Source organism: Lissotriton vulgaris, chromosome 10 (assembly GCF_964263255.1).
Source record: "Lissotriton vulgaris chromosome 10, aLisVul1.2, whole genome shotgun sequence".
Lineage (NCBI taxonomy): Eukaryota > Metazoa > Chordata > Amphibia > Caudata > Salamandridae > Lissotriton > Lissotriton vulgaris.
The window spans coordinates 536,628,712-536,654,760 of record NC_141698.1 but is presented as its reverse complement, the minus strand read 5'-3'; the positions used below and the strand labels follow the sequence as shown (position 1 = coordinate 536,654,760).

General features: G+C 47.0%; 47 non-coding genes across 47 annotated transcripts; all 47 read right to left on the bottom strand.

Moving 5' to 3' along the window:
- Positions 1-242: 242 nt before the first annotated feature.
- On the bottom strand, positions 243-354 carry TRNAL-CAA (transfer RNA leucine (anticodon CAA)). Its single transcript has 2 exons — positions 317-354; positions 243-288 (listed from the first exon to the last, which is right to left on the bottom strand). It is a non-coding gene; the product is annotated as a tRNA-Leu (tRNA).
- Positions 355-647: 293 nt separating this feature from the next.
- TRNAV-AAC (transfer RNA valine (anticodon AAC)) lies at positions 648-720 on the bottom strand. Its single transcript has one exon. It is a non-coding gene; the product is annotated as a tRNA-Val (tRNA).
- A 385-nt stretch (positions 721-1,105) lies between these two features.
- On the bottom strand, positions 1,106-1,177 carry TRNAP-AGG (transfer RNA proline (anticodon AGG)). Its single transcript has one exon. It is a non-coding gene; the product is annotated as a tRNA-Pro (tRNA).
- Positions 1,178-1,583: 406 nt separating this feature from the next.
- Positions 1,584-1,656, bottom strand: TRNAV-UAC (transfer RNA valine (anticodon UAC)). The gene has a single exon. It is a non-coding gene; the product is annotated as a tRNA-Val (tRNA).
- A 376-nt stretch (positions 1,657-2,032) lies between these two features.
- TRNAP-UGG (transfer RNA proline (anticodon UGG)) lies at positions 2,033-2,104 on the bottom strand. The gene has a single exon. It is a non-coding gene; the product is annotated as a tRNA-Pro (tRNA).
- A 932-nt stretch (positions 2,105-3,036) lies between these two features.
- TRNAL-CAA (transfer RNA leucine (anticodon CAA)) lies at positions 3,037-3,148 on the bottom strand. The gene is made up of 2 exons: positions 3,111-3,148; positions 3,037-3,082 (listed from the first exon to the last, which is right to left on the bottom strand). It is a non-coding gene; the product is annotated as a tRNA-Leu (tRNA).
- Positions 3,149-3,441: 293 nt separating this feature from the next.
- On the bottom strand, positions 3,442-3,514 carry TRNAV-AAC (transfer RNA valine (anticodon AAC)). The gene has a single exon. It is a non-coding gene; the product is annotated as a tRNA-Val (tRNA).
- Positions 3,515-3,899: 385 nt separating this feature from the next.
- TRNAP-AGG (transfer RNA proline (anticodon AGG)) lies at positions 3,900-3,971 on the bottom strand. Its single transcript has one exon. It is a non-coding gene; the product is annotated as a tRNA-Pro (tRNA).
- A 406-nt stretch (positions 3,972-4,377) lies between these two features.
- Positions 4,378-4,450, bottom strand: TRNAV-UAC (transfer RNA valine (anticodon UAC)). Its single transcript has one exon. It is a non-coding gene; the product is annotated as a tRNA-Val (tRNA).
- Positions 4,451-4,826: 376 nt separating this feature from the next.
- On the bottom strand, positions 4,827-4,898 carry TRNAP-UGG (transfer RNA proline (anticodon UGG)). Its single transcript has one exon. It is a non-coding gene; the product is annotated as a tRNA-Pro (tRNA).
- Positions 4,899-5,830: 932 nt separating this feature from the next.
- On the bottom strand, positions 5,831-5,942 carry TRNAL-CAA (transfer RNA leucine (anticodon CAA)). Its single transcript has 2 exons — positions 5,905-5,942; positions 5,831-5,876 (listed from the first exon to the last, which is right to left on the bottom strand). It is a non-coding gene; the product is annotated as a tRNA-Leu (tRNA).
- A 293-nt stretch (positions 5,943-6,235) lies between these two features.
- On the bottom strand, positions 6,236-6,308 carry TRNAV-AAC (transfer RNA valine (anticodon AAC)). Its single transcript has one exon. It is a non-coding gene; the product is annotated as a tRNA-Val (tRNA).
- A 385-nt stretch (positions 6,309-6,693) lies between these two features.
- On the bottom strand, positions 6,694-6,765 carry TRNAP-AGG (transfer RNA proline (anticodon AGG)). The gene has a single exon. It is a non-coding gene; the product is annotated as a tRNA-Pro (tRNA).
- A 406-nt stretch (positions 6,766-7,171) lies between these two features.
- Positions 7,172-7,244, bottom strand: TRNAV-UAC (transfer RNA valine (anticodon UAC)). The gene has a single exon. It is a non-coding gene; the product is annotated as a tRNA-Val (tRNA).
- Positions 7,245-7,620: 376 nt separating this feature from the next.
- Positions 7,621-7,692, bottom strand: TRNAP-UGG (transfer RNA proline (anticodon UGG)). Its single transcript has one exon. It is a non-coding gene; the product is annotated as a tRNA-Pro (tRNA).
- A 932-nt stretch (positions 7,693-8,624) lies between these two features.
- TRNAL-CAA (transfer RNA leucine (anticodon CAA)) lies at positions 8,625-8,736 on the bottom strand. Its single transcript has 2 exons — positions 8,699-8,736; positions 8,625-8,670 (listed from the first exon to the last, which is right to left on the bottom strand). It is a non-coding gene; the product is annotated as a tRNA-Leu (tRNA).
- A 293-nt stretch (positions 8,737-9,029) lies between these two features.
- Positions 9,030-9,102, bottom strand: TRNAV-AAC (transfer RNA valine (anticodon AAC)). The gene has a single exon. It is a non-coding gene; the product is annotated as a tRNA-Val (tRNA).
- A 385-nt stretch (positions 9,103-9,487) lies between these two features.
- On the bottom strand, positions 9,488-9,559 carry TRNAP-AGG (transfer RNA proline (anticodon AGG)). The gene has a single exon. It is a non-coding gene; the product is annotated as a tRNA-Pro (tRNA).
- A 406-nt stretch (positions 9,560-9,965) lies between these two features.
- Positions 9,966-10,038, bottom strand: TRNAV-UAC (transfer RNA valine (anticodon UAC)). The gene has a single exon. It is a non-coding gene; the product is annotated as a tRNA-Val (tRNA).
- Positions 10,039-10,414: 376 nt separating this feature from the next.
- On the bottom strand, positions 10,415-10,486 carry TRNAP-UGG (transfer RNA proline (anticodon UGG)). Its single transcript has one exon. It is a non-coding gene; the product is annotated as a tRNA-Pro (tRNA).
- A 932-nt stretch (positions 10,487-11,418) lies between these two features.
- TRNAL-CAA (transfer RNA leucine (anticodon CAA)) lies at positions 11,419-11,530 on the bottom strand. Its single transcript has 2 exons — positions 11,493-11,530; positions 11,419-11,464 (listed from the first exon to the last, which is right to left on the bottom strand). It is a non-coding gene; the product is annotated as a tRNA-Leu (tRNA).
- Positions 11,531-11,823: 293 nt separating this feature from the next.
- TRNAV-AAC (transfer RNA valine (anticodon AAC)) lies at positions 11,824-11,896 on the bottom strand. The gene has a single exon. It is a non-coding gene; the product is annotated as a tRNA-Val (tRNA).
- A 385-nt stretch (positions 11,897-12,281) lies between these two features.
- TRNAP-AGG (transfer RNA proline (anticodon AGG)) lies at positions 12,282-12,353 on the bottom strand. Its single transcript has one exon. It is a non-coding gene; the product is annotated as a tRNA-Pro (tRNA).
- A 406-nt stretch (positions 12,354-12,759) lies between these two features.
- On the bottom strand, positions 12,760-12,832 carry TRNAV-UAC (transfer RNA valine (anticodon UAC)). Its single transcript has one exon. It is a non-coding gene; the product is annotated as a tRNA-Val (tRNA).
- Positions 12,833-13,208: 376 nt separating this feature from the next.
- On the bottom strand, positions 13,209-13,280 carry TRNAP-UGG (transfer RNA proline (anticodon UGG)). Its single transcript has one exon. It is a non-coding gene; the product is annotated as a tRNA-Pro (tRNA).
- A 932-nt stretch (positions 13,281-14,212) lies between these two features.
- On the bottom strand, positions 14,213-14,324 carry TRNAL-CAA (transfer RNA leucine (anticodon CAA)). The gene is made up of 2 exons: positions 14,287-14,324; positions 14,213-14,258 (listed from the first exon to the last, which is right to left on the bottom strand). It is a non-coding gene; the product is annotated as a tRNA-Leu (tRNA).
- Positions 14,325-14,617: 293 nt separating this feature from the next.
- Positions 14,618-14,690, bottom strand: TRNAV-AAC (transfer RNA valine (anticodon AAC)). The gene has a single exon. It is a non-coding gene; the product is annotated as a tRNA-Val (tRNA).
- A 385-nt stretch (positions 14,691-15,075) lies between these two features.
- Positions 15,076-15,147, bottom strand: TRNAP-AGG (transfer RNA proline (anticodon AGG)). Its single transcript has one exon. It is a non-coding gene; the product is annotated as a tRNA-Pro (tRNA).
- A 406-nt stretch (positions 15,148-15,553) lies between these two features.
- TRNAV-UAC (transfer RNA valine (anticodon UAC)) lies at positions 15,554-15,626 on the bottom strand. Its single transcript has one exon. It is a non-coding gene; the product is annotated as a tRNA-Val (tRNA).
- A 376-nt stretch (positions 15,627-16,002) lies between these two features.
- TRNAP-UGG (transfer RNA proline (anticodon UGG)) lies at positions 16,003-16,074 on the bottom strand. The gene has a single exon. It is a non-coding gene; the product is annotated as a tRNA-Pro (tRNA).
- A 932-nt stretch (positions 16,075-17,006) lies between these two features.
- TRNAL-CAA (transfer RNA leucine (anticodon CAA)) lies at positions 17,007-17,118 on the bottom strand. The gene is made up of 2 exons: positions 17,081-17,118; positions 17,007-17,052 (listed from the first exon to the last, which is right to left on the bottom strand). It is a non-coding gene; the product is annotated as a tRNA-Leu (tRNA).
- A 293-nt stretch (positions 17,119-17,411) lies between these two features.
- Positions 17,412-17,484, bottom strand: TRNAV-AAC (transfer RNA valine (anticodon AAC)). Its single transcript has one exon. It is a non-coding gene; the product is annotated as a tRNA-Val (tRNA).
- A 385-nt stretch (positions 17,485-17,869) lies between these two features.
- On the bottom strand, positions 17,870-17,941 carry TRNAP-AGG (transfer RNA proline (anticodon AGG)). Its single transcript has one exon. It is a non-coding gene; the product is annotated as a tRNA-Pro (tRNA).
- A 406-nt stretch (positions 17,942-18,347) lies between these two features.
- TRNAV-UAC (transfer RNA valine (anticodon UAC)) lies at positions 18,348-18,420 on the bottom strand. Its single transcript has one exon. It is a non-coding gene; the product is annotated as a tRNA-Val (tRNA).
- A 376-nt stretch (positions 18,421-18,796) lies between these two features.
- Positions 18,797-18,868, bottom strand: TRNAP-UGG (transfer RNA proline (anticodon UGG)). Its single transcript has one exon. It is a non-coding gene; the product is annotated as a tRNA-Pro (tRNA).
- A 932-nt stretch (positions 18,869-19,800) lies between these two features.
- On the bottom strand, positions 19,801-19,912 carry TRNAL-CAA (transfer RNA leucine (anticodon CAA)). Its single transcript has 2 exons — positions 19,875-19,912; positions 19,801-19,846 (listed from the first exon to the last, which is right to left on the bottom strand). It is a non-coding gene; the product is annotated as a tRNA-Leu (tRNA).
- A 293-nt stretch (positions 19,913-20,205) lies between these two features.
- Positions 20,206-20,278, bottom strand: TRNAV-AAC (transfer RNA valine (anticodon AAC)). Its single transcript has one exon. It is a non-coding gene; the product is annotated as a tRNA-Val (tRNA).
- A 385-nt stretch (positions 20,279-20,663) lies between these two features.
- On the bottom strand, positions 20,664-20,735 carry TRNAP-AGG (transfer RNA proline (anticodon AGG)). The gene has a single exon. It is a non-coding gene; the product is annotated as a tRNA-Pro (tRNA).
- A 405-nt stretch (positions 20,736-21,140) lies between these two features.
- On the bottom strand, positions 21,141-21,213 carry TRNAV-UAC (transfer RNA valine (anticodon UAC)). The gene has a single exon. It is a non-coding gene; the product is annotated as a tRNA-Val (tRNA).
- Positions 21,214-21,598: 385 nt separating this feature from the next.
- TRNAP-CGG (transfer RNA proline (anticodon CGG)) lies at positions 21,599-21,670 on the bottom strand. Its single transcript has one exon. It is a non-coding gene; the product is annotated as a tRNA-Pro (tRNA).
- Positions 21,671-22,602: 932 nt separating this feature from the next.
- On the bottom strand, positions 22,603-22,714 carry TRNAL-CAA (transfer RNA leucine (anticodon CAA)). The gene is made up of 2 exons: positions 22,677-22,714; positions 22,603-22,648 (listed from the first exon to the last, which is right to left on the bottom strand). It is a non-coding gene; the product is annotated as a tRNA-Leu (tRNA).
- A 293-nt stretch (positions 22,715-23,007) lies between these two features.
- On the bottom strand, positions 23,008-23,080 carry TRNAV-AAC (transfer RNA valine (anticodon AAC)). Its single transcript has one exon. It is a non-coding gene; the product is annotated as a tRNA-Val (tRNA).
- Positions 23,081-23,461: 381 nt separating this feature from the next.
- On the bottom strand, positions 23,462-23,533 carry TRNAP-AGG (transfer RNA proline (anticodon AGG)). Its single transcript has one exon. It is a non-coding gene; the product is annotated as a tRNA-Pro (tRNA).
- Positions 23,534-23,939: 406 nt separating this feature from the next.
- On the bottom strand, positions 23,940-24,012 carry TRNAV-UAC (transfer RNA valine (anticodon UAC)). Its single transcript has one exon. It is a non-coding gene; the product is annotated as a tRNA-Val (tRNA).
- Positions 24,013-24,388: 376 nt separating this feature from the next.
- Positions 24,389-24,460, bottom strand: TRNAP-UGG (transfer RNA proline (anticodon UGG)). Its single transcript has one exon. It is a non-coding gene; the product is annotated as a tRNA-Pro (tRNA).
- A 932-nt stretch (positions 24,461-25,392) lies between these two features.
- TRNAL-CAA (transfer RNA leucine (anticodon CAA)) lies at positions 25,393-25,504 on the bottom strand. The gene is made up of 2 exons: positions 25,467-25,504; positions 25,393-25,438 (listed from the first exon to the last, which is right to left on the bottom strand). It is a non-coding gene; the product is annotated as a tRNA-Leu (tRNA).
- A 293-nt stretch (positions 25,505-25,797) lies between these two features.
- On the bottom strand, positions 25,798-25,870 carry TRNAV-AAC (transfer RNA valine (anticodon AAC)). Its single transcript has one exon. It is a non-coding gene; the product is annotated as a tRNA-Val (tRNA).
- Positions 25,871-26,049: the final 179 nt, after the last annotated feature.

Below are 26,049 nucleotides of genomic sequence, written 5' to 3'. Positions count from 1 at the left end.
GCCTCACAACAAATGATGGGATCAACTGCTTATTTCGAAACCCAGCATGGCAGTTACTGTGATGGAGTGCAAATGTAATGGAAGGTGTGCCTGAGGTGTCCCTTTCAGAAATACATGGAATTGTGATTGAGGGCCCAGCCTGGTGGATTTCTCTTTATTTATTACAGGTTCCTGTAAATATTGTGGTGTGTCTGGGGAATGCACTGCAAAAATTAGGAAGACTTAAGGGTGTAAAAGGGAACTGTCAGAAGTGGGATTTGAACCCACGCCTCCATGAGGAGACCAGAAGGCTCAGCATCACTGAAGATCAAGCTCTCTTGAGTCTGGCGCCTTAGACCACTCGGCCATCCTGACGGCTCAGGGTGTGCTTAGTTCTGACTTTTCTGTCTGCACCTGCCAACGTTTCCACTTACAACGTTCACAGCAATGTCACAGGTGTAAAGGCCCCAACAATACAACATAGCTTAAACAAAATAAAAATAGGCCCCAGAACATCCCCCAGATGATCGATGGAGATAACTTTGTTTCGTCTGCAAAGGTAAAAAAAAATTCTCGCGGCTCACTGTGTTCAAAGACCACCTCTTCTTAAACTTGCATTGAGATAATAAGGTTTTAGAGTGTGCACAAAAAAAGAATCCAATGCACAGTGTTTCTGCCCGGTCTCGAACCGGGGACCTTTCGCGTGTTAGGCGAACCTGATGACTACTACACTACAGAAACTACCTTGGTGGTTTCTATTGTTAGAGGAAAGTTTCTCTCAAGTCTTCACCCTACTTCTATTCTGCTGTATCAGCAGCGGCTCAGAATGTGCAGAACAAGTGTGAAAACCTCAGAGATATCATCCAACATGCTTGCAATTAGACGTATTCAAAACTCACTTGTGCAGGCATCGACAGGCAAATATCTGATGCCTAAATGCCAGCGAGTACAGCTTGGGAACGCATCACCTGGGACACACTGAGACTAAGCAGGTAGGCAGATAAAGCATGGTGATCCATTTTTCTTCTGAGGTTAGAAATATGTTGTGCAACAATGCACCCAGTATAACGAGAAATAGTCAGGCATAGTGCATTTTTAGTAGGGTTTGTATGTTTACCTCTAAAAAGGGCTCGTCTGGGATTTGAACCCGGGACCTCTCGCACCCTAAGCGAGAATCATACCCCTAGACAAACGAGCCACACAAGAGTCACCTCTGACACGGCTCCAGGGGTTAGTGGCAGCTAGCCAGTACATGCTGCTCTGTTCTGCAATATGATTGCTGTCTTTTCCATGACCGTCATCAAACAAGAAATTAAAAAGCCTCTGTCCTTCAGACAGTTTGTTTGCTTTAAGTGTCTGCTCGTGGTGAGGACAAGAGAAGCATTTCTTCTCTCATGCCTTGCTTTCATGAAGTAGGCCCACCCTACAGAGCAAAGTGCGAGCAAGCGAATGGCGCAAGCTATCGTCACTTCTCTTTTCGAGCTGTCACTGAGATCTCTGGAGCACACTACGTCAGGCTGGTGAGGAATAGACAGCCTCTATTATCTCAGCTTTCCTATAAAGTGAGCCAGTAAATGCAAACACTGTGAAAAACAGCAAGCTGCTGTTTCTGCCCGGTCTCGAACCAGGGACCTTTCGCGTGTAAGGCGAATGTGATAACCACTACACTACAGAAACAGACACTACCTCAGGAATCTTGTTGGCATGTATTGGGTTGGAATGCACAGACTAAGGGCCAACGTCCTTGAAGCTCAAAGTTGGGCTCTCCTTACCCGGTCTCTCTTTCTTTGGAATGAGGACCACTTTTTTCCCATGAGGCGATTTTGAAACCATATCCTGAAATGACACTAGAAAAACACTTTGCATGTAATGTTCCTACACTGCTGGTCCAGCCCAGAAAAGCAGTTGCAACGAAGTCCTGCACTCCTTTATCATGTCAAAAGTGGAAAATAGCGTGCAGGGTAAGGAACCTTCTCGACATACACAGCGTCTTATAGCATTGAAAAGAAGAAAGGCTCCTATATGACAAGCAGCCTGAAAAATTCCACAGGATGGGCTCGTCCGGGATTTGAACCCGGGACCTCTCGCACCCAAAGCGAGAATCATACCCCTAGACCAACGAGCCAGAGTGGCCAGGAGACATTTTGAACAATTACTGAAGCGTCTTTCTGAAAACAGCAGGGCTATTTGGCTCGTCTCCCTATAAGTGAGCCACACAAAGTCATGTTTTCTCTCAAGTTGTTGTTTTTTCACTCCAGCAAGGAAGGGGGCAGCCAATCTCCTATCGGCCAGTGAGCAGTAAAAAGGCACAGATGAGAACAGCAAGCACTTTCTGGCACTTGTACTCCTCTGCAAGTCCTGGACCCTTGCTCCATAGACTTCCACACCAGAAGCAATGAAGGGCCCACCATTTCTTGCGCCTGAGAAAGAGGTGTTTGATATTTGGATTCAAACGCGCTCGCTCAGCGCTCGATCAGGCAAGATCAGGCGAGATTTATATGAGTGGCTCACAGGCCTGAAACATTCACCTGGGAGACCCAGAGTGGCTGACTTCCCAGTATGGCCATTGTTGGGCGAGTCTCCTCCTTTCCTCCTGCCTCAATCTAGAATTGGCTGCAAATCACAAGAGGGAGTGCAATGTCCGTGTGTAGTGCCTACTCCCAGATACCTCTCTGTCTTCCTTATGTAAATTAGAATTTGCAAGGGGGGACCATTGGCAATCTGCTCCTCCCACATAACCAGGAAGCCCTGTTGAACATGTCTGCCTGTGTTGTTGCAGTGACAGTGCCTTCTCTGCCCAAAAGGTGGCAGGAGAGCCTCACAACAAATGATGGGATCAACTGCTTATTTCGAAACCCAGCATGGCAGTTACTGTGATGGAGTGCAAATGTAATGGAAGGTGTGCCTGAGGTGTCCCTTTCAGAAATACATGGAATTGTGATTGAGGGCCCAGCCTGGTGGATTTCTCTTTATTTATTACAGGTTCCTGTAAATATTGTGGTGTGTCTGGGGAATGCACTGCAAAAATTAGGAAGACTTAAGGGTGTAAAAGGGAACTGTCAGAAGTGGGATTTGAACCCACGCCTCCATGAGGAGACCAGAAGGCTCAGCATCACTGAAGATCAAGCTCTCTTGAGTCTGGCGCCTTAGACCACTCGGCCATCCTGACGGCTCAGGGTGTGCTTAGTTCTGACTTTTCTGTCTGCACCTGCCAACGTTTCCACTTACAACGTTCACAGCAATGTCACAGGTGTAAAGGCCCCAACAATACAACATAGCTTAAACAAAATAAAAATAGGCCCCAGAACATCCCCCAGATGATCGATGGAGATAACTTTGTTTCGTCTGCAAAGGTAAAAAAAAATTCTCGCGGCTCACTGTGTTCAAAGACCACCTCTTCTTAAACTTGCATTGATTTAATAAGGTTTTAGAGTGTGCACAAAAAAAGAATCCAATGCACAGTGTTTTTGCCCGGTCTCGAACCGGGGACCTTTCGCGTGTTAGGCGAACGTGATGACCACTACACTACAGAAACTACCTTGGTGGTTTCTACTGTTAGAGGAAAGTTTCTCTCAAGTCTTCACCCTACTTCTATTCTGCTGTATCAGCAGCGGCTCAGAATGTGCAGAACAAGTGTGAAAACCTCAGAGATATCATCCAACATGCTTGCAATTAGACGTATTCAAAACTCACTTGTGCAGGCATCGACAGGCAAATATCTGATGCCTAAATGCCAGCGAGTACAGCTTGGGAAAGCATCACCTGGGACACACTGAGACTAAGCAGGTAGGCAGATAAAGCATGGTGATCCATTTTTCTTCTGAGGTTAGAAATATGTTGTGCAACAATGCACCCAGTATAACGAGAAATAGTCAGGCATAGTGCATTTTTAGTAGGGTTTGTATGTTTACCTCTAAAAAGGGCTCGTCTGGGATTTGAACCCGGGACCTCTCGCACCCTAAGCGAGAATCATACCCCTAGACCAACGAGCCACACAAGAGTCACCTCTGACATGGCTCCAGGGGTTAGTGGCAGCTAGCCAGTACATGCTGCTCTGTTCTGCAATATGATTGCTGTCTTTTCCATGACCGTCATCAAACAAGAAATTAAAAAGCCTCTGTCCTTCAGACAGTTTGTTTGCTTTAAGTGTCTGCTCGTGGTGAGGACAAGAGAAGCATTTCTTCTCTCATGCCTTGCTTTCATGAAGTAGGCCCACCCTACAGAGCAAAGTGCGAGCAAGCGAATGGCGCGAGCTATCGTCACTTCTCTTTTCGAGCTGTCACTGAGATCTCTGGAGCACACTACGTCAGGCTGGTGAGGAATAGACAGCCTCTATTATCTCAGCTTTCCTATAAAGTGAGCCAGTAAATGCAAACACTGTGAAAAACAGCAAGCTGCTGTTTCTGCCCGGTCTCGAACCAGGGACCTTTCGCGTGTAAGGCGAATGTGATAACCACTACACTACAGAAACAGACACTACCTCAGGAATCTTGTTGGCATGTATTGGGTTGGAATGCACAGACTAAGGGCCAACGTCCTTGAAGCTCAAAGTTGGGCTCTCCTTACCCGGTCTCTCTTTCTTTGGAATGAGGACCACTTTTTTCCCATGAGGCGATTTTGAAACCATATCCTGAAATGACACTAGAAAAACACTTTGCATGTAATGTTCCTACACTGCTGGTCCAGCCCAGAAAAGCAGTTGCAACGAAGTCCTGCACTCCTTTATCATGTCAAAAGTGGAAAATAGCGTGCAGGGTAAGGAACCTTCTCGACATACACAGCGTCTTATAGCATTGAAAAGAAGAAAGGCTCCTATATGACAAGCAGCCTGAAAAATTCCACAGGATGGGCTCGTCCGGGATTTGAACCCGGGACCTCTCGCACCCAAAGCGAGAATCATACCCCTAGACCAACGAGCCAGAGTGGCCAGGAGACATTTTGAACAATTACTGAAGCGTCTTTCTGAAAACAGCAGGGCTATTTGGCTCGTCTCCCTATAAGTGAGCCAAACAAAGTCATGTTTTCTCTCAAGTTGTTGTTTTTTCACTCCAGCAAGGAAGGGGGCAGCCAATCTCCTATCGGCCGGTGAGCAGTAAAAAGGCACAGATGAGAACAGCAAGCACTTTCTGGCACTTGTACTCCTCTGCAAGTCCTGGACCCTTGCTCCATAGACTTCCACACCAGAAGCAATGAAGGGCCCACCATTTCTTGAGCCTGAGAAAGAGGTGTTTGATATTTGGATTCAAACGCGCTCGCTCAGCGCTCGATCAGGCGAGATCAGGCGAGATTTATATAAGTGGCTCACAGGCCTGAAACATTCACCTGGGAGACCCAGAGTGGCTGACTTCCCAGTATGGCCATTGTTGGGCGAGTCTCCTCCTTTCCTCCTGCCTCAATCTAGAATTGGCTGCAAATCACAAGAGGGAGTGCAATGTCCGTGTGTAGTGCCTACTCCCAGCTACCTCTCTGTCTTCCTTATGTAAATTAGAATTTGCAAGGGGGGACCATTGGCAATCTGCTCCTCCCACATAACCAGGAAGCCCTGTTGAACATGTCTGCCTGTGTTGTTGCAGGGACAGTGCCTTCTCTGCCCAAAAGGTGGCAGGAGAGCCTCACAACAAATGATGGGATCAACTGCTTATTTCGAAACCCAGCATGGCAGTTACTGTGATGGAGTGCAAATGTAATGGAAGGTGTGCCTGAGGTGTCCCTTTCAGAAATACATGGAATTGTGATTGAGGGCCCAGCCTGGTGGATTTCTCTTTATTTATTACAGGTTCCTGTAAATATTGTGGTGTGTCTGGGGAATGCACTGCAAAAATTAGGAAGACTTAAGGGTGTAAAAGGGAACTGTCAGAAGTGGGATTTGAACCCACGCCTCCATGAGGAGACCAGAAGGCTCAGCATCACTGAAGATCAAGCTCTCTTGAGTCTGGCGCCTTAGACCACTCGGCCATCCTGACGGCTCAGGGTGTGCTTAGTTCTGACTTTTCTGTCTGCACCTGCCAACGTTTCCACTTACAACGTTCACAGCAATGTCACAGGTGTAAAGGCCCCAACAATACAACATAGCTTAAACAAAATAAAAATAGGCCCCAGAACATCCCCCAGATGATCGATGGAGATAACTTTGTTTCGTCTGCAAAGGTAAAAAAAAATTCTCGCGGCTCACTGTGTTCAAAGACCACCTCTTCTTAAACTTGCATTGAGATAATAAGGTTTTAGAGTGTGCACAAAAAAAGAATCCAATGCACAGTGTTTCTGCCCGGTCTCGAACCGGGGACCTTTCGCGTGTTAGGCGAACCTGATGACTACTACACTACAGAAACTACCTTGGTGGTTTCTATTGTTAGAGGAAAGTTTCTCTCAAGTCTTCACCCTACTTCTATTCTGCTGTATCAGCAGCGGCTCAGAATGTGCAGAACAAGTGTGAAAACCTCAGAGATATCATCCAACATGCTTGCAATTAGACGTATTCAAAACTCACTTGTGCAGGCATCGACAGGCAAATATCTGATGCCTAAATGCCAGCGAGTACAGCTTGGGAACGCATCACCTGGGACACACTGAGACTAAGCAGGTAGGCAGATAAAGCATGGTGATCCATTTTTCTTCTGAGGTTAGAAATATGTTGTGCAACAATGCACCCAGTATAACGAGAAATAGTCAGGCATAGTGCATTTTTAGTAGGGTTTGTATGTTTACCTCTAAAAAGGGCTCGTCTGGGATTTGAACCCGGGACCTCTCGCACCCTAAGCGAGAATCATACCCCTAGACAAACGAGCCACACAAGAGTCACCTCTGACACGGCTCCAGGGGTTAGTGGCAGCTAGCCAGTACATGCTGCTCTGTTCTGCAATATGATTGCTGTCTTTTCCATGACCGTCATCAAACAAGAAATTAAAAAGCCTCTGTCCTTCAGACAGTTTGTTTGCTTTAAGTGTCTGCTCGTGGTGAGGACAAGAGAAGCATTTCTTCTCTCATGCCTTGCTTTCATGAAGTAGGCCCACCCTACAGAGCAAAGTGCGAGCAAGCGAATGGCGCAAGCTATCGTCACTTCTCTTTTCGAGCTGTCACTGAGATCTCTGGAGCACACTACGTCAGGCTGGTGAGGAATAGACAGCCTCTATTATCTCAGCTTTCCTATAAAGTGAGCCAGTAAATGCAAACACTGTGAAAAACAGCAAGCTGCTGTTTCTGCCCGGTCTCGAACCAGGGACCTTTCGCGTGTAAGGCGAATGTGATAACCACTACACTACAGAAACAGACACTACCTCAGGAATCTTGTTGGCATGTATTGGGTTGGAATGCACAGACTAAGGGCCAACGTCCTTGAAGCTCAAAGTTGGGCTCTCCTTACCCGGTCTCTCTTTCTTTGGAATGAGGACCACTTTTTTCCCATGAGGCGATTTTGAAACCATATCCTGAAATGACACTAGAAAAACACTTTGCATGTAATGTTCCTACACTGCTGGTCCAGCCCAGAAAAGCAGTTGCAACGAAGTCCTGCACTCCTTTATCATGTCAAAAGTGGAAAATAGCGTGCAGGGTAAGGAACCTTCTCGACATACACAGCGTCTTATAGCATTGAAAAGAAGAAAGGCTCCTATATGACAAGCAGCCTGAAAAATTCCACAGGATGGGCTCGTCCGGGATTTGAACCCGGGACCTCTCGCACCCAAAGCGAGAATCATACCCCTAGACCAACGAGCCAGAGTGGCCAGGAGACATTTTGAACAATTACTGAAGCGTCTTTCTGAAAACAGCAGGGCTATTTGGCTCGTCTCCCTATAAGTGAGCCACACAAAGTCATGTTTTCTCTCAAGTTGTTGTTTTTTCACTCCAGCAAGGAAGGGGGCAGCCAATCTCCTATCGGCCAGTGAGCAGTAAAAAGGCACAGATGAGAACAGCAAGCACTTTCTGGCACTTGTACTCCTCTGCAAGTCCTGGACCCTTGCTCCATAGACTTCCACACCAGAAGCAATGAAGGGCCCACCATTTCTTGCGCCTGAGAAAGAGGTGTTTGATATTTGGATTCAAACGCGCTCGCTCAGCGCTCGATCAGGCAAGATCAGGCGAGATTTATATGAGTGGCTCACAGGCCTGAAACATTCACCTGGGAGACCCAGAGTGGCTGACTTCCCAGTATGGCCATTGTTGGGCGAGTCTCCTCCTTTCCTCCTGCCTCAATCTAGAATTGGCTGCAAATCACAAGAGGGAGTGCAATGTCCGTGTGTAGTGCCTACTCCCAGATACCTCTCTGTCTTCCTTATGTAAATTAGAATTTGCAAGGGGGGACCATTGGCAATCTGCTCCTCCCACATAACCAGGAAGCCCTGTTGAACATGTCTGCCTGTGTTGTTGCAGTGACAGTGCCTTCTCTGCCCAAAAGGTGGCAGGAGAGCCTCACAACAAATGATGGGATCAACTGCTTATTTCGAAACCCAGCATGGCAGTTACTGTGATGGAGTGCAAATGTAATGGAAGGTGTGCCTGAGGTGTCCCTTTCAGAAATACATGGAATTGTGATTGAGGGCCCAGCCTGGTGGATTTCTCTTTATTTATTACAGGTTCCTGTAAATATTGTGGTGTGTCTGGGGAATGCACTGCAAAAATTAGGAAGACTTAAGGGTGTAAAAGGGAACTGTCAGAAGTGGGATTTGAACCCACGCCTCCATGAGGAGACCAGAAGGCTCAGCATCACTGAAGATCAAGCTCTCTTGAGTCTGGCGCCTTAGACCACTCGGCCATCCTGACGGCTCAGGGTGTGCTTAGTTCTGACTTTTCTGTCTGCACCTGCCAACGTTTCCACTTACAACGTTCACAGCAATGTCACAGGTGTAAAGGCCCCAACAATACAACATAGCTTAAACAAAATAAAAATAGGCCCCAGAACATCCCCCAGATGATCGATGGAGATAACTTTGTTTCGTCTGCAAAGGTAAAAAAAAATTCTCGCGGCTCACTGTGTTCAAAGACCACCTCTTCTTAAACTTGCATTGATTTAATAAGGTTTTAGAGTGTGCACAAAAAAAGAATCCAATGCACAGTGTTTTTGCCCGGTCTCGAACCGGGGACCTTTCGCGTGTTAGGCGAACGTGATGACCACTACACTACAGAAACTACCTTGGTGGTTTCTACTGTTAGAGGAAAGTTTCTCTCAAGTCTTCACCCTACTTCTATTCTGCTGTATCAGCAGCGGCTCAGAATGTGCAGAACAAGTGTGAAAACCTCAGAGATATCATCCAACATGCTTGCAATTAGACGTATTCAAAACTCACTTGTGCAGGCATCGACAGGCAAATATCTGATGCCTAAATGCCAGCGAGTACAGCTTGGGAAAGCATCACCTGGGACACACTGAGACTAAGCAGGTAGGCAGATAAAGCATGGTGATCCATTTTTCTTCTGAGGTTAGAAATATGTTGTGCAACAATGCACCCAGTATAACGAGAAATAGTCAGGCATAGTGCATTTTTAGTAGGGTTTGTATGTTTACCTCTAAAAAGGGCTCGTCTGGGATTTGAACCCGGGACCTCTCGCACCCTAAGCGAGAATCATACCCCTAGACCAACGAGCCACACAAGAGTCACCTCTGACATGGCTCCAGGGGTTAGTGGCAGCTAGCCAGTACATGCTGCTCTGTTCTGCAATATGATTGCTGTCTTTTCCATGACCGTCATCAAACAAGAAATTAAAAAGCCTCTGTCCTTCAGACAGTTTGTTTGCTTTAAGTGTCTGCTCGTGGTGAGGACAAGAGAAGCATTTCTTCTCTCATGCCTTGCTTTCATGAAGTAGGCCCACCCTACAGAGCAAAGTGCGAGCAAGCGAATGGCGCGAGCTATCGTCACTTCTCTTTTCGAGCTGTCACTGAGATCTCTGGAGCACACTACGTCAGGCTGGTGAGGAATAGACAGCCTCTATTATCTCAGCTTTCCTATAAAGTGAGCCAGTAAATGCAAACACTGTGAAAAACAGCAAGCTGCTGTTTCTGCCCGGTCTCGAACCAGGGACCTTTCGCGTGTAAGGCGAATGTGATAACCACTACACTACAGAAACAGACACTACCTCAGGAATCTTGTTGGCATGTATTGGGTTGGAATGCACAGACTAAGGGCCAACGTCCTTGAAGCTCAAAGTTGGGCTCTCCTTACCCGGTCTCTCTTTCTTTGGAATGAGGACCACTTTTTTCCCATGAGGCGATTTTGAAACCATATCCTGAAATGACACTAGAAAAACACTTTGCATGTAATGTTCCTACACTGCTGGTCCAGCCCAGAAAAGCAGTTGCAACGAAGTCCTGCACTCCTTTATCATGTCAAAAGTGGAAAATAGCGTGCAGGGTAAGGAACCTTCTCGACATACACAGCGTCTTATAGCATTGAAAAGAAGAAAGGCTCCTATATGACAAGCAGCCTGAAAAATTCCACAGGATGGGCTCGTCCGGGATTTGAACCCGGGACCTCTCGCACCCAAAGCGAGAATCATACCCCTAGACCAACGAGCCAGAGTGGCCAGGAGACATTTTGAACAATTACTGAAGCGTCTTTCTGAAAACAGCAGGGCTATTTGGCTCGTCTCCCTATAAGTGAGCCACACAAAGTCATGTTTTCTCTCAAGTTGTTGTTTTTTCACTCCAGCAAGGAAGGGGGCAGCCAATCTCCTATCGGCCAGTGAGCAGTAAAAAGGCACAGATGAGAACAGCAAGCACTTTCTGGCACTTGTACTCCTCTGCAAGTCCTGGACCCTTGCTCCATAGACTTCCACACCAGAAGCAATGAAGGGCCCACCATTTCTTGCGCCTGAGAAAGAGGTGTTTGATATTTGGATTCAAACGCGCTCGCTCAGCGCTCGGTCAGGCGAGATCAGGCGAGATTTATATGAGTGGCTCACAGGCCTGAAACATTCACCTGGGAGACCCAGAGTGGCTGACTTCCCAGTATGGCCATTGTTGGGCGAGTCTCCTCCTTTCCTCCTGCCTCAATCTAGAATTGGCTGCAAATCACAAGAGGGAGTGCAATGTCCGTGTGTAGTGCCTACTCCCAGCTACCTCTCTGTCTTCCTTATGTAAATTAGAATTTGCAAGGGGGGACCATTGGCAATCTGCTCCTCCCACATAACCAGGAAGCCCTGTTGAACATGTCTGCCTGTGTTGTTGCAGTGACAGTGCCTTCTCTGCCCAAAAGGTGGCAGGAGAGCCTCACAACAAATGATGGGATCAACTGCTTATTTCGAAACCCAGCATGGCAGTTACTGTGATGGAGTGCAAATGTAATGGAAGGTGTGCCTGAGGTGTCCCTTTCAGAAATACATGGAATTGTGATTGAGGGCCCAGCCTGGTGGATTTCTCTTTATTTATTACAGGTTCCTGTAAATATTGTGGTGTGTCTGGGGAATGCACTGCAAAAATTAGGAAGACTTAAGGGTGTAAAAGGGAACTGTCATAAGTGGGATTTGAACCCACGCCTCCATGAGGAGACCAGAAGGCTCAGCATCACTGAAGATCAAGCTCTCTTGAGTCTGGCGCCTTAGACCACTCGGCCATCCTGACGGCTCAGGGTGTGCTTAGTTCTGACTTTTCTGTCTGCACCTGCCAACGTTTCCACTTACAACGTTCACAGCAATGTCACAGGTGTAAAGGCCCCAACAATACAACATAGCTTAAACAAAATAAAAATAGGCCCCAGAACATCCCCCAGATGATCGATGGAGATAACTTTGTTTCGTCTGCAAAGGTAAAAAAAAATTCTCGCGGCTCACTGTGTTCAAAGACCACCTCTTCTTAAACTTGCATTGAGATAATAAGGTTTTAGAGTGTGCACAAAAAAAGAATCCAATGCACAGTGTTTCTGCCCGGTCTCGAACCGGGGACCTTTCGCGTGTTAGGCGAACGTGATGACCACTACACTACAGAAACTACCTTGGTGGTTTCTACTGTTAGAGGAAAGTTTCTCTCAAGTCTTCACCCTACTTCTATTCTGCTGTATCAGCAGCGGCTCAGAATGTGCAGAACAAGTGTGAAAACCTCAGAGATATCATCCAACATGCTTGCAATTAGACGTATTCAAAACTCACTTGTGCAGGCATCGAAAGGCAATAATCTGATGCCTAAATGCCAGCGAGTACAGCTTGGGAAAGCATCACCTGGGACACACTGAGACTAAGCAGGTAGGCAGATAAAGCATGGTGATCCATTTTTCTTCTGAGGTTAGAAATATGTTGTGCAACAATGCACCCAGTATAACGAGAAATAGTCAGGCATAGTGCATTTTTAGTAGGGTTTGTATGTTTACCTCTAAAAAGGGCTCGTCTGGGATTTGAACCCGGGACCTCTCGCACCCTAAGCGAGAATCATACCCCTAGACCAACGAGCCACACAAGAGTCACCTCTGACACGGCTCCAGGGGTTAGTGGCAGCTAGCCAGTACATGCTGCTCTGTTCTGCAATACGATTGCTGTCTTTTCCATGACCGTCATCAAACAAGAAATTAAAAAGCCTCTGTCCTTCAGACAGTTTGTTTGCTTTAAGTGTCTGCTCGTGGTGAGGACAAGAGAAGCATTTCTTCTCTCATGCCTTGCTTTCATGAAGTAGGCCCACCCTACAGAGCAAAGTGCGAGCAAGCGAATGGCGCAAGCTATCGTCACTTCTCTTTTCGAGCTGTCACTGAGATCTCTGGAGCACACTCCGTCAGGCTGGTGAGGAATAGACAGCCTCTATTATCTCAGCTTTCCTATAAAGTGAGCCAGTAAATGCAAACACTGTGAAAAACAGCAAGCTGCTGTTTCTGCCCGGTCTCGAACCAGGGACCTTTCGCGTGTAAGGCGAATGTGATAACCACTACACTACAGAAACAGACACTACCTCAGGAATCTTGTTGGCATGTATTGGGTTGGAATGCACAGACTAAGGGCCAACGTCCTTGAAGCTCAAAGTTGGGCTCTCCTTACCCGGTCTCTCTTTCTTTGGAATGAGGACCACTTTTTTCCCATGAGGCGATTTTGAAACCATATCCTGAAATGACACTAGAAAAACACTTTGCATGTAATGTTCCTACACTGCTGGTCCAGCCCAGAAAAGCAGTTGCAACGAAGTCCTGCACTCCTTTATCATGTCAAAAGTGGAAAATAGCGTGCAGGGTAAGGAACCTTCTCGACATACACAGCGTCTTATAGCATTGAAAAGAAGAAAGGCTCCTATATGACAAGCAGCCTGAAAAATTCCACAGGATGGGCTCGTCCGGGATTTGAACCCGGGACCTCTCGCACCCAAAGCGAGAATCATACCCCTAGACCAACGAGCCAGAGTGGCCAGGAGACATTTTGAACAATTACTGAAGCGTCTTTCTGAAAACAGCAGGGCTATTTGGCTCGTCTCCCTATAAGTGAGCCACACAAAGTCATGTTTTCTCTCAAGTTGTTGTTTTTTCACTCCAGCAAGGAAGGGGGCAGCCAATCTCCTATCGGCCAGTGAGCAGTAAAAAGGCACAGATGAGAACAGCAAGCACTTTCTGGCACTTGTACTCCTCTGCAAGTCCTGGACCCTTGCTCCATAGACTTCCACACCAGAAGCAATGAAGGGCCCACCATTTCTTGCGCCTGAGAAAGAGGTGTTTGATATTTGGATTCAAACGCGCTCGCTCAGCGCTCGATCAGGCGAGATCAGGCGAGATTTATATGAGTGGCTCACAGGCCTGAAACATTCACCTGGGAGACCCAGAGTGGCTGACTTCCCAGTATGGCCATTGTTGAGCGAGTCTCCTCCTTTCCTCCTGCCTCAATCTAGAATTGGCTGCAAATCACAAGAGGGAGTGCAATGTCCATGTGTAGTGCCTACTCCCAGCTACCTCTCTGTCTTCCTTATGTAAATTAGAATTTGCAAGGGGGGACCATTGGCAATCTGCTCCTCCCACATAACCAGGAAGCCCTGTTGAACATGTCTGCCTGTGTTGTTGCAGGGACAGTGCCTTCTCTGCCCAAAAGGTGGCAGGAGAGCCTCACAACAAATGATGGGATCAACTGCTTATTTCGAAACCCAGCATGGCAGTTACTGTGATGGAGTGCAAATGTAATGGAAGGTGTGCCAGAGGTGTCCCTTTCAGAAATACATGGAATTGTGATTGAGGGCCCAGCCTGGTGGATTTCTCTTTATTTATTACAGGTTCCTGTAAATATTGTGGTGTGTCTGGGGAATGCACTGCAAAAATTAGGAAGACTTAAGGGTGTAAAAGGGAACTGTCAGAAGTGGGATTTGAACCCACGCCTCCATGAGGAGACCAGAAGGCTCAGCATCACTGAAGATCAAGCTCTCTTGAGTCTGGCGCCTTAGACCACTCGGCCATCCTGACGGCTCAGGGTGTGCTTAGTTCTGACTTTTCTGTCTGCACCTGCCAACGTTTCCACTTACAACGTTCACAGCAATGTCACAGGGGTAAAGGCCCCAACAATACAACATAGCTTAAACAAAATAAAAATAGGCCCCGGAACATCCCCCAGATGATCGATGGAGATAACTTTGTTTCGTCTGCAAAGGTAAAAAAAAATTCTCGCGGCTCACTGTGTTCAAAGACCACCTCTTCTTAAACTTGCATTGAGATAATAAGGTTTTAGAGTGTGCACAAAAAAAGAATCCAATGCACAGTGTTTCTGCCCGGTCTCGAACCGGGGACCTTTCGCGTGTTAGGCGAACGTGATGACCACTACACTACAGAAACTACCTTGGTGGTTTCTACTGTTAGAGGAAAGTTTCTCTCAAGTCTTCACCCTACTTCTATTCTGCTGTATCAGCAGCGGCTCAGAATGTGCAGAACAAGTGTGAAAACCTCAGAGATATCATCCAACATGCTTGCAATTAGACGTATTCAAAACTCACTTGTGCAGGCATCGACAGGCAAATATCTGATGCCTAAATGCCAGCGAGTACAGCTTGGGAAAGCATCACCTGGGACACACTGAGACTAAGCAGGTAGGCAGATAAAGCATGGTGATCCATTTTTCTTCTGAGGTTAGAAATATGTTGTGCAACAATGCACCCAGTATAACGAGAAATAGTCAGGCATAGTGCATTTTTAGTAGGGTTTGTATGTTTACCTCTAAAAAGGGCTCGTCTGGGATTTGAACCCGGGACCTCTCGCACCCTAAGCGAGAATCATACCCCTAGACCAACGAGCCACACAAGAGTCACCTCTGACACGGCTCCAGGGGTTAGTGGCAGCTAGCCAGTACATGCTGCTCTGTTCTGCAATATGATTGCTGTCTTTTCCATGACCGTCATCAAACAAGAAATTAAAAAGCCTCTGTCCTTCAGACAGTTTGTTTGCTTTAAGTGTCTGCTCGTGGTGAGGACAAGAGAAGCATTTCTTCTCTCATGCCTTGCTTTCATGAAGTAGGCCCACCCTACAGAGCAAAGTGCGAGCAAGCGAATGGCGCAAGCTATCGTCACTTCTCTTTTCGTGCTGTCACTGAGATCTCTGGAGCACACTACGTCAGGCTGGTGAGGAATAGACAGCCTCTATTATCTCAGCTTTCCTATAAAGTGAGCCAGTAAATGCAAACACTGTGAAAAACAGCAAGCTGCTGTTTCTGCCCGGTCCCGAACCAGGGACCTTTCGCGTGTAAGGCGAATGTGATAACCACTACACTACAGAAACAGACACTACCTCAGGAATCTTGTTGGCATGTATTGGGTTGGAATGCACAGACTAAGGGCCAACGTCCTTGAAGCTCAAAGTTGGGCTCTCCTTACCCGGTCTCTCTTTCTTTGGAATGAGGACCACTTTTTTCCCATGAGGCGATTTTGAAACCATATCCTGAAATGACACTAGAAAAACACTTTGCATGTAATGTTCCTACACTGCTGGTCCAGCCCAGAAAAGCAGTTGCAACGAAGTCCTGCACTCCTTTATCATGTCAAAAGTGGAAAATAGCGTGCAGGGTAAGGAACCTTCTCGACATACACAGCGTCTTATAGCATTGAAAAGAAGAAAGGCTCCTATATGACAAGCAGCCTGAAAAATTCCACAGGATGGGCTCGTCCGGGATTTGAACCCGGGACCTCTCGCACCCAAAGCGAGAATCATACCCCTAGACCAACGAGCCAGAGTGGCCAGGAGACATTTTGAACAATTACTGAAGCGTCTTTCTGAAAACAGCAGGGCTATTTGGCTCGTCTCCCTATAAGTGAGCCACACAAAGTCATGTTTTCTCTCAAGTTGTTGTTTTTTCACTCCAGCAAGGAAGGGGGCAGCCAATCTCCTATCGGCCAGTGAGCAGTAAAAAGGCACAGATGAGAACAGTAAGCACTTTCTGGCACTTGTACTCCTCTGCAAGTCCTGGACCCTTGCTCCATAGACTTCCACACCAGAAGCAATGAAGGGCCCACCATTTCTTGCGCCTGAGAAAGAGGTGTTTGATATTTGGATTCAAACGCGCTCGCTCAGCGCTCGATCAGGCGAGATCAGGCGAGATTTATATGAGTGGCTCACAGGCCTGAAACATTCACCTGGGAGACCCAGAGTGGCTGACTTCCCAGTATGGCCATTGTTGAGCGAGTCTCCTCCTTTCCTCCTGCCTCAATCTAGAATTGGCTGCAAATCACAAGAGGGAGTGCAATGTCCGTGTGTAGTGCCTACTCCCAGCTACCTCTCTGTCTTCCTTATGTAAATTAGAATTTGCAAGGGGGGACCATTGGCAATCTGCTCCTCCCACATAACCAGGAAGCCCTGTTGAACATGTCTGCCTGTGTTGTTGCAGGGACAGTGCCTTCTCTGCCCAAAAGGTGGCAGGAGAGCCTCACAACAAATGATGGGATCAACTGCTTATTTCGAAACCCAGCATGGCAGTTACTGTGATGGAGTGCAAATGTAATGGAAGGTGTGCCAGAGGTGTCCCTTTCAGAAATACATGGAATTGTGATTGAGGGCCCAGCCTGGTGGATTTCTCTTTATTTATTACAGGTTCCTGTAAATATTGTGGTGTGTCTGGGGAATGCACTGCAAAAATTAGGAAGACTTAAGGGTGTAAAAGGGAACTGTCAGAAGTGGGATTTGAACCCACGCCTCCATGAGGAGACCAGAAGGCTCAGCATCACTGAAGATCAAGCTCTCTTGAGTCTGGCGCCTTAGACCACTCGGCCATCCTGACGGCTCAGGGTGTGCTTAGTTCTGGCTTTTCTGTCTGCACCTGCCAACGTTTCCACTTACAACGTTCACAGCAATGTCACAGGTGTAAAGGCCCCAACAATACAACATAGCTTAAACAAAATAAAAATAGGCCCCAGAACATCCCCCAGATGATCGATGGAGATAACTTTGTTTCGTCTGCAAAGGTAAAAAAAAATTCTCGCGGCTCACTGTGTTCAAAGACCACCTCTTCTTAAACTTGCATTGAGATAATAAGGTTTTAGAGTGTGCACAAAAAAAGAATCCAATGCACAGTGTTTCTGCCCGGTCTCGAACCGGGGACCTTTCGCGTGTTAGGCGAACGTGATGACCACTACACTACAGAAACTACCTTGGTGGTTTCTACTGTTAGAGGAAAGTTTCTCTCAAGTCTTCACCCTACTTCTATTCTGCTGTATCAGCAGCGGCTCAGAATGTGCAGAACAAGTGTGAAAACCTCAGAGATATCATCCAACATGCTTGCAATTAGACGTATTCAAAACTCACTTGTGCAGGCATCGACAGGCAAATATCTGATGCCTAAATGCCAGCGAGTACAGCTTGGGAAAGCATCACCTGGGACACACTGAGACTAAGCAGGTAGGCAGATAAAGCATGGTGATCCATTTTTCTTCTGAGGTTAGAAATATGTTGTGCAACAATGCACCCAGTATAACGAGAAATAGTCAGGCATAGTGCATTTTTAGTAGGGTTTGTATGTTTACCTCTAAAAAGGGCTCGTCTGGGATTTGAACCCGGGACCTCTCGCACCCTAAGCGAGAATCATACCCCTAGACCAACGAGCCACACAAGAGTCACCTCTGACACGGCTCCAGGGGTTAGTGGCAGCTAGCCAGTACATGCTGCTCTGTTCTGCAATATGATTGCTGTCTTTTCCATGACCGTCATCAAACAAGAAATTAAAAAGCCTCTGTCCTTCAGACAGTTTGTTTGCTTTAAGTGTCTGCTCGTGGTGAGGACAAGAGAAGCATTTCTTCTCTCATGCCTTGCTTTCATGAAGTAGGCCCACCCTACAGAGCAAAGTGCGAGCAAGCGAATGGCGCAAGCTATCGTCACTTCTCTTTTCGTGCTGTCACTGAGATCTCTGGAGCACACTACGTCAGGCTGGTGAGGAATAGACAGCCTCTATTATCTCAGCTTTCCTATAAAGTGAGCCAGTAAATGCAAACACTGTGAAAAACAGCAAGCTGCTGTTTCTGCCCGGTCCCGAACCAGGGACCTTTCGCGTGTAAGGCGAATGTGATAACCACTACACTACAGAAACAGACACTACCTCAGGAATCTTGTTGGCATGTATTGGGTTGGAATGCACAGACTAAGGGCCAACGTCCTTGAAGCTCAAAGTTGGGCTCTCCTTACCCGGTCTCTCTTTCTTTGGAATGAGGACCACTTTTTTCCCATGAGGCGATTTTGAAACCATATCCTGAAATGACACTAGAAAAACACTTTGCATGTAATGTTCCTACACTGCTGGTCCAGCCCAGAAAAGCAGTTGCAACGAAGTCCTGCACTCCTTTATCATGTCAAAAGTGGAAAATAGCGTGCAGGGTAAGGAACCTTCTCGACATACACAGCGTCTTATAGCATTGAAAAGAAGAAAGGCTCCTATATGACAAGCAGCCTGAAAAATTCCACAGGATGGGCTCGTCCGGGATTTGAACCCGGGACCTCTCGCACCCAAAGCGAGAATCATACCCCTAGACCAACGAGCCAGAGTGGCCAGGAGACATTTTGAACAATTACTGAAGCGTCTTTCTGAAAACAGCAGGGCTATTTGGCTCGTCTCCCTATAAGTGAGCCACACAAAGTCATGTTTTCTCTCAAGTTGTTGTTTTTTCACTCCAGCAAGGAAGGGGGCAGCCAATCTCCTATCGGCCAGTGAGCAGTAAAAAGGCACAGATGAGAACAGCAAGCACTTTCTGGCACTTGTACTCCTCTGCAAGTCCTGGACCCTTGCTCCATAGACTTCCACACCAGAAGCAATGAAGGGCCCATCATTTCTTGCGCCTGAGAAAGAGGTGTTTGATATTTGGATTCAAACGCGCTCGCTCAGCGCTCGATCAGGCGAGATCAGGCGAGATTTATATGAGTGGCTCACAGGCCTGAAACATTCACCTGGGAGACCCAGAGTGGCTGACTTCCCAGTATGGCCATTGTTGAGCGAGTCTCCTCCTTTCCTCCTGCCTCAATCTAGAATTGGCTGCAAATCACAAGAGGGAGTGCAATGTCCGTGTGTAGTGCCTACTCCCAGCTACCTCTCTGTCTTCCTTATGTAAATTAGAATTTGCAAGGGGGGACCATTGGCAATCTGCTCCTCCCACATAACCAGGAAGCCCTGTTGAACATGTCTGCCTGTGTTGTTGCAGTGACAGTGCCTTCTCTGCCCAAAAGGTGGCAGGAGAGCCTCACAACAAATGATGGGATCAACTGCTTATTTCGAAACCCAGCATGGCAGTTACTGTGATGGAGTGCAAATGTAATGGAAGGTGTGCCTGAGGTGTCCCTTTCAGAAATACATGGAATTGTGATTGAGGGCCAAGCCTGGTGGATTTCTCTTTATTTATTACAGGTTCCTGTAAATATTGTGGTGTGTCTGGGGAATGCACTGCAAACATTAGGAAGACTTAAGGGTGTAAAAGGGAACTGTCAGAAGTGGGATTTGAACCCACGCCTCCATGAGGAGACCAGAAGGCTCAGCATCACTGAAGATCAAGCTCTCTTGAGTCTGGCGCCTTAGACCACTCGGCCATCCTGACGGCTCAGGGTGTGCTTAGTTCTGACTTTTCTGTCTGCACCTGCCAACGTTTCCACTTACAACGTTCACAGCAATGTCACAGGTGTAAAGGCCCCAACAATACAACATAGCTCACACAAAATAAAAATAGGCCCAAGAACAACCCCCAGATGATCGATGGAGATAACTTTGTTTCGTCTGCAAAGGTTAAAAAAAATTCTCGCGGCTCACTGTGTTCAAAGACCACCTCTTCTTAAACTTGCATTGAGATAATAAGGTTTTAGAGTGTGCACAAAAAAAGCATCCAATGCACAGTGTTTCTGCCCGGTCTCGAACCGGGGACCTTTCGCGTGTTAGGCGAACGTGATGACCACTACACTACAGAAACTACCTTGGTGCTTTCTACTGTTAGAGGAAAGTTTCTCTCAAGTCTTCACCCTACTTCTATTCTGCTGTATCAGCAGCGGCTCAGAATATGCAGAACAAGTGTGAAAACCTCAGAGATATCATCCAACATGCTTGCAATTAGACGTATTCAAAACTCACTTGTGCAGGCATCGAGAGGCAAATATTTGATGCCTAAATGCCAGCGAGTACAGCTTGGGAAAGCATCACCTGGGACACACTGAGACTAAGCAGGTAGGCAGATAAAGCATGGTGATCCATTTTTCTTCTGAGGTTAGAAATATGTTGTGCAACAATGCACCCAGTATAACGAGAAATAGTCAGGCATAGTGCTTTTTTAGTAGGGTTTGTATGTTTACCTCTAAAAAGGGCTCGTCCGGGATTTGAACCCGGGACCTCTCGCACCCTAAGCGAGAATCATACCCCTAGACCAACGAGCCACGCAAGAGTCACCTCTGACACGGCTCCAGGGGTTAGTGGCAGCTAGCCAGTACATGCTGCTCTGTTCTGCAATATGATTGCTGTCTTTTCCATGACCGTCATCAAACAAGAAATTAAAAAGCCTCTGTCCTTCAGACAGTTTGTTTGCTTTAAGTGTCTGCTCGTGGTGAGGACAAGAGAAGCATTTCTTCTCTCATGCCTTGCTTTCATGAAGTAGGCCCACCCTACAGAGCAAAGTGCGAGCAAGCGAATGGCGCAAGCTATCGTCACTTCTCTTTTCGAGCTGTCACTGAGATCTCTGGAGCACACTACGTCAGGCTGGTGAGGAATAGACAGCCTCTATTATCTCAGCTTTTCTATAAAGTGAGCCAGTAAATGCAAACACTGTGAAAAACAGCAAGCTGCATTTCTGCCCGGTCTCGAACCAGGGACCTTTCGCGTGTAAGGCGAACGTGATAACCACTACACTACAGAAACAGACACTACCTCAGGAATCTTGTTGGCGTGTATTGGGTTGGAACGCACAGACTAAGGGCCAACGTCCTTGAAGCTCAAAGTTGGGCTCTCCTTACCCGGTCTCTCTTTCTTTGGAAGACAGGAATGAGGACCACTTTTTTCCCCAAGAGGCGATTTTGAAACCATATCCTGAAATGACACTAGAAAAACTCTTTGCATGTAATGTTCCTAAACTGCTGGTCCAGCCCAGAAAAGCAGTTGCAAGGAAGTCCTGCACTCCTTTATCATGTCAAAAGTGGAAAATAGCGTGCAGGGTAAGGAACCTTCTCGACATACACAGCGTCTTATAGCATTGAAAAGAAGAAAGGCTCCTATATGACAAGCAGCCTGAAAACTTCCACAGGATGGGCTCGTCCGGGATTTGAACCCGGGACCTCTCGCACCCGAAGCGAGAATCATACCCCTAGACCAACGAGCCTGAGTGGCCAGGAGACATTTTGAACAATTACTGAAGCGTCTTTCAGAAAACAGCAGGGCTATTTGGCTCGTCTCCCTATAAGTGAGCCACACAAAGTCATGTTTTCTCTCAAGTTGTTGTTTTTTCACTCCAGCAATGAAGGGGGCAGCCAATCTCCTATCGGCCAGTGAGCAGTAAAAAGGCACAGATGAGAACAGCAAGCACTTTCTGGCACTTGTACTCCTCTGCAAGTCCTGGACCCTTGCTCCATAGACTTCCACACCAGAAGCAATGAAGGGCCCACCATTTCTTGCGCCTGAGAAAGAGGTGTTTGATATTTGGATTCAAACGCGCTCGCTCAGCGCTCGATCAGGCGAGATCAGGCGAGATTTATATGAGTGGCTCACAGGCCTGAAACATTCACCTGGGAGACCCAGAGTGGCTGACTTCCCAGTATGGCCATTGTTGGGCGAGTCTCCTCCTTTCCTCCTGCCTCAATCTAGAATTGGCTGCAAATCACAAGAGGGAGTGCAATGTCCGTGTGTAGTGCCTACTACCAGCTACCTCTCTGTCTTCCTTATGTAAATTAGAATTTTCAAGGGGGGACCATTGGCAATCTGCTCCTCCCACATAACCAGGAAGCCCTGTTGAACATGTCTGCCTGTGTTGTTGCAGGGACAGTGCCTTCTCTGCCAAAAAGGTGGCAGGAGAGCCTCACAACAAATGATGGGATCAACTGCTTATTTCGAAACCCAGCAAGGCAGTTACTGTGATGGATTGCAAATGTAATGGAAGGTGTGCCTGAGGTGTCACTTTCAGAAATACATGGAATTGTGATTGAGGGCCCAGCCTGGTGGATTTCTCTTTATTTACTACAGGTTCCCGCAAATATTGTGGTGTGTGTGGGGAATGCACTGCAAAAATTAGGAAGACTTAAGGGTGTAAAAGGGACCTGTCAGAAGTGGGATTTGAACCCACGCCTCCATGAGGAGACCAGAAGGCTCAGCATCACTGAAGATCAAGCTCTCTTGAGTCTGGCGCCTTAGACCACTCGGCCATCCTGACGGCTCAGGGTGTGCTTAGTTCTGACTTTTCTGTCTGCACCTGCCAACGTTTCCACTTACAACGTTCACAGAAATGTCACAGGTGTAAAGGCCCCAACAATACAACATAGCTCACACAAAATAAAAATAGGCCCAAGAACAACCCCCAGATGATCGATGGAGATAACTTTGTTTCGTCTGCAAAGGTAAAAAAAAATTCTCGCTGCTCACTGTGTTCAAAGACCACCTCTTCTTAAACTTGCATTGAGATAATAAGGTTTTAGAGTGTGCACAAAAAAAGCATCCAATGCACAGTGTTTCTGCCCCGTCTCGAACCGGGGACCTTTCGCGTGTTAGGCGAACGTGATGACCACTACACTACAGAAACTACCTTGGTGCTTTCTACTGTTAGAGGAAAGTTTCTCTCAAGTCTTCACCCTACTTCTATTCTGCTGTATCAGCAGCGGCTCAGAATGTGCAGAACAAGTGTGAAAACCTCAGAGATATCATCCAACATGCTTGCAATTAGACGTATTCAAAACTCACTTGTGCAGGCATCGACAGGCAAATATCTGATGCCTAAATGCCAGCGAGTACAGCTTGGGAAAGCATCACCTGGGACACACTGAGACTAAGCAGGTAGGCAGATAAAGCATGGTGATCCATTTTTCTTCTGAGGTTAGAAATATGTTGTGCAACAATGCACCCAGTATAACGAGAAATAGTCATAGTGCTTTTTTAGTAGGGTTTGTATGTTTACCTCTAAAAAGGGCTCGTCCGGGATTTGAACCCGGGACCTCTCGCACCCTAAGCGAGAATCATACCCCTAGACCAACGAGCCACGCAAGAGTCACCTCTGACACGGCTCCAGGGGTTAGTGGCAGCTAGCCAGTACATGCTGCTCTGTTCTGCAATATGATTGCTGTCTTTTCCATGACCGTCATCAAACAAGAAATTAAAAAGCCTCTGTCCTTCAGACAGTTTGTTTGCTTTAAGTGTCTGCTCGTGGTGAGGACAAGAGAAGCATTTCTTCTCTCATGCCTTGCTTTCATGAAGTAGGCCCACCCTACAGAGCAAAGTGCGAGCAAGCGAATGGCGCAAGCTATCGTCACTTCTCTTTTCGAGCTGTCACTGAGATCTCTGGAGCACACTACGTCAGGCTGGTGAGGAATAGACAGCCTCTATTATCTCAGCTTTCCTATAAAGTGAGCCAGTAAATGCAAACACTGTGAAAAACAGCAAGCTGCTGTTTCTGCCCGGTCTCGAACCAGGGACCTTTCGCGTGTAAGGCGAATGTGATAACCACTTCACTACAGAAACAGACACTACCTCAGGAATCTTGTTGGCATGTATTGGGTTGGAATGCACAGACTAAGGGCCAACGTCCTTGAAGCTCAAAGTTGGGCTCTCCTTACCCGGTCTCTCTTTCTTTGGAATGAGGACCACTTTTTTCCCATGAGGCGATTTTGAAACCATATCCTGAAATGACACTAGAAAAACACTTTGCATGTAATGTTCCTACACTGCTGGTCCAGCCCAGAAAAGCAGTTGCAACGAAGTCCTGCACTCCTTTATCATGTCAAAAGTGGAAAATAGCGTGCAGGGTAAGGAACCATCTCGACATACACAGCGTCTTATAGCATTGAAAAGAAGAAAGGCTCCTATATGACAAGCAGCCTGAAAAATTCCACAGGATGGGCTCGTCCGGGATTTGAACCCGGGACCTCTCGCACCCAAAGCGAGAATCATACCCCTAGACCAACGAGCCAGAGTGGCCAGGAGACATTTTGAACAACTACTGAAGCGTCTTTCTGAAAACAGCAGGGCTATTTGGCTCGTCTCCCTATAAGTGAGCCACACAAAGTCATGTTTTCTCTCAAGTTGTTGTTTTTTCACTCCAGCAAGGAAGGGGGCAGCCAATCTCCTATCGGCCGGTGAGCAGTAAAAAGGCACAGATGAGAACAGCAAGCACTTTCTGGCACTTGTACTCCTCTGCAAGTCCTGGACCCTTGCTCCATAGACTTCCACACCAGAAGCAATGAAGGGCCCACCATTTCTTGAGCCTGAGAAAGAGGTGTTTGATATTTGGATTCAAACGCGCTCGCTCAGCGCTCGATCAGGCGAGATCAGGCGAGATTTATATAAGTGGCTCACAGGCCTGAAACATTCACCTGGGAGACCCAGAGTGGCTGACTTCCCAGTATGGCCATTGTTGGGCGAGTCTCCTCCTTTCCTCCTGCCTCAATCTAGAATTGGCTGCAAATCACAAGAGGGAGTGCAATGTCCGTGTGTAGTGCCTACTCCCAGCTACCTCTCTGTCTTCCTTATGTAAATTAGAATTTGCAAGGGGGGACCATTGGCAATCTGCTCCTCCCACATAACCAGGAAGCCCTGTTGAACATGTCTGCCTGTGTTGTTGCAGGGACAGTGCCTTCTCTGCCCAAAAGGTGGCAGGAGAGCCTCACAACAAATGATGGGATCAACTGCTTATTTCGAAACCCAGCATGGCAGTTACTGTGATGGAGTGCAAATGTAATGGAAGGTGTGCCTGAGGTGTCCCTTTCAGAAATACATGGAATTGTGATTGAGGGCCCAGCCTGGTGGATTTCTCTTTATTTATTACAGGTTCCTGTAAATATTGTGGTGTGTCTGGGGAATGCACTGCAAAAATTAGGAAGACTTAAGGGTGTAAAAGGGAACTGTCAGAAGTGGGATTTGAACCCACGCCTCCATGAGGAGACCAGAAGGCTCAGCATCACTGAAGATCAAGCTCTCTTGAGTCTGGCGCCTTAGACCACTCGGCCATCCTGACGGCTCAGGGTGTGCTTAGTTCTGACTTTTCTGTCTGCACCTGCCAACGTTTCCACTTACAACGTTCACAGCAATGTCACAGGTGTAAAGGCCCCAACAATACAACATAGCTTAAACAAAATAAAAATAGGCCCCAGAACATCCCCCAGATGATCGATGGAGATAACTTTGTTTCGTCTGCAAAGGTAAAAAAAAATTCTCGCGGCTCACTGTGTTCAAAGACCACCTCTTCTTAAACTTGCATTGAGATAATAAGGTTTTAGAGTGTGCACAAAAAAAGAATCCAATGCACAGTGTTTCTGCCCGGTCTCGAACCGGGGACCTTTCGCGTGTTAGGCGAACCTGATGACTACTACACTACAGAAACTACCTTGGTGGTTTCTATTGTTAGAGGAAAGTTTCTCTCAAGTCTTCACCCTACTTCTATTCTGCTGTATCAGCAGCGGCTCAGAATGTGCAGAACAAGTGTGAAAACCTCAGAGATATCATCCAACATGCTTGCAATTAGACGTATTCAAAACTCACTTGTGCAGGCATCGACAGGCA